The sequence below is a fragment of the Triticum aestivum genome, unplaced genomic scaffold (assembly GCF_018294505.1).
Source record: "Triticum aestivum cultivar Chinese Spring unplaced genomic scaffold, IWGSC CS RefSeq v2.1 scaffold136569, whole genome shotgun sequence".
In the NCBI taxonomy this organism is placed as follows: Eukaryota; Viridiplantae; Streptophyta; class Magnoliopsida; order Poales; family Poaceae; genus Triticum; species Triticum aestivum.
Window position 1 is genome coordinate 1 of NW_025250652.1, and position 2,154 is coordinate 2,154.

General features: G+C 47.8%; 2 non-coding genes and 2 pseudogenes across 2 annotated transcripts; all 4 read left to right on the plus strand.

The window, feature by feature from the left end:
- Positions 1-354: 354 nt before the first annotated feature.
- LOC123177370 (5S ribosomal RNA) lies at positions 355-473 on the plus strand. Its single transcript, XR_006488908.1, has one exon. It is a non-coding gene; the product is annotated as a 5S ribosomal RNA (ribosomal RNA).
- A 370-nt stretch (positions 474-843) lies between these two features.
- On the plus strand, positions 844-949 carry LOC123177371 (uncharacterized; annotated as a pseudogene).
- Positions 950-1,318: 369 nt separating this feature from the next.
- Positions 1,319-1,422, plus strand: LOC123177372 (uncharacterized; annotated as a pseudogene).
- Positions 1,423-1,793: 371 nt separating this feature from the next.
- LOC123177369 (5S ribosomal RNA) lies at positions 1,794-1,912 on the plus strand. The gene has a single exon (XR_006488907.1). It is a non-coding gene; the product is annotated as a 5S ribosomal RNA (ribosomal RNA).
- The last annotated feature ends 242 nt before the right edge of the window (positions 1,913-2,154 follow it).

A 2,154-nucleotide genomic window follows, 5' to 3' on the forward strand; every position in this document is an offset into this window, starting at 1 on the left:
GCGGCTCGTGACAAACATATCGCATGTGCGCGATATATATTAACCCCGTTATATTATTTTTGACATTTGCGATATGTTTTAGCTCGCTGCTCATTGGTCACGCGTCTAGAGGCGGCTTTGTGGCGCGAGGAGCGCGTTCTGAAAGGGGTAAAAAAATACGTGTTGCTGCGGTATAGAGGGAGGGGTGGAAACCGTGGTAAACTCGTCTCCGTGTTTGAGGGGGGGGAGTAAGTAGTATATATAGGGCATTATCCATTATTAGGCAACGGTTGTAATGGTAGTAAGAATGACAATCATCTTTGCAGTGGACCTGGGAGTGGCAAGCATAAGGGACGAAGGCGGGGGTAACATGTCGGATGCGATCATACCAGCACTAAAGCACCGGATCCCATCAGAACTCCGTAGTTAAGCGTGCTTGGGCGAGAGTAGTACTAGGATGGGTGACCTCCTAGCAAGTCCTCGTGTTGCATTCCCTTTTTAATTATTTTTTGCGCCTCGTGACAAACATATCGCATGTGCGCGATATATATTAACCCCGTTATATTATTTTTGACATTTGCGATATGTTTTAGCTCGCAGCTCATTGGTCACGCGTCTAGAGGCGGCTTTGTGGCGCGAGGAGCGCGTTCTGAAAGGGGTAAAAAATACGTGTTGCTGCGGTATAGAGGGAGGGGTGGAAACCGTGGTAAACTCGTCTCCGTGTTTGAGGGGGGGGAGTAAGTAGTATATATAGGGCATTATCCATTATTAGGCAACGGTTGTAATGGTAGTAAGAATGACAATCATCTTTGCAGTGGACCTGGGAGTGGCAAGCATAAGGGACGAAGGCGGGGGTAACATGTGGGATGCGATCATAGCAGCACTAAAGCACCGGATCCCATCAGAACTCCGAAGTTAAGCGTGCTTGGGTGAGAGTAGTACTAGGATGGGTGACCTCGTGTTGCATTCCCTTTTTAATTATTTTTTGCGCCTCGTGACAAACATATCGCATGTGCGCGATATATATTAACCCCATTATATTATTTTTGACATTTGCGATATGTTTTAGCTCGCTGCTCATTGGTCAGGCGTCTAGAGGCGGCTTTGTGGCGCGAGGAGCGCGTTCTGAAAGGGGTAAAAAATACGTGTTGCTGCGGTATAGAGGGAGGGGTGGAAACCGTGGTAAACTCGTCTCCGTGTTTGAGGGGGGGAGTAAGAAGTATATATAGGGCATTATCCATTATTAGGCAACGGTTGTAATGGTAGTAAGAATGGCAATCATCTTTGCAGTGGACCTGGGAGTGGCAAGCATAAGGGACGAAGGCGGGGGTAACATGTTGGATGCGATCATAGCAGCACTAAAGCACCGGATCCCATCAGAACTCCGAAGTTAAGCGTGCTTGGGCGAGAGTTGTACTAGGATGGGTCCTCGTGTTGCATTCCCTTTTTAATTATTTTTTGCGGCTCGTGACAAACATATCCCATGTGAGCGATATATATTAACCCCGTTATATTATTTTTGACATTTGCGATATGTTTTAGCTCGCAGCTCATTGGTCACGCGTCTAAAGGCGGCTTTGTGGCGCGAGGAGCGCGTTCTGAAAGGGGTAAAAAATACGTGTTGCTGCGGTATAGAGGGAGGGGTGGAAACCGTGGTAAACTCGTCTCGGTGTTTGAGGGGGGGGGAGTAAGTAGTATATATAGGGCATTATCCATCATTAGGCAACGGTTGTAATGGTAGTAAGAATGACAATCATCATTGCAGTGGACTTGGGAGTGGCAAGCATAAGGGACGAAGGCGGGGGTAACATGTGGGATGCGATCATAGCAGCACTAAAGCACCGGATCCCATCAGAACTCCGTAGTTAAGCGTGCTTGGGCGAGAGTAGTACTAGGATGGGTGACCTCCTGGGAAGTCCTCGTGTTGCATTCCTTTTTTAATTTTTTTTGCGCGTCGTGACAAACATATCGCATGTGCGCGATATATATTAACCCCGTTATATTATTTTTGACATTTGCGATATGTTTTAGCTCGCTGCTCATTGGTCACGCATCTAGAGGCGGCTTTCTGGCGCGAGGAGCGCGTTCTGAAAGGGGTAAAAAAATACGTGTTGCTGGGGTATAGAGGGAGGGGTGGAAACCGTGGTAAACTCGTCTCCGTGTTTGAGGGGGGGG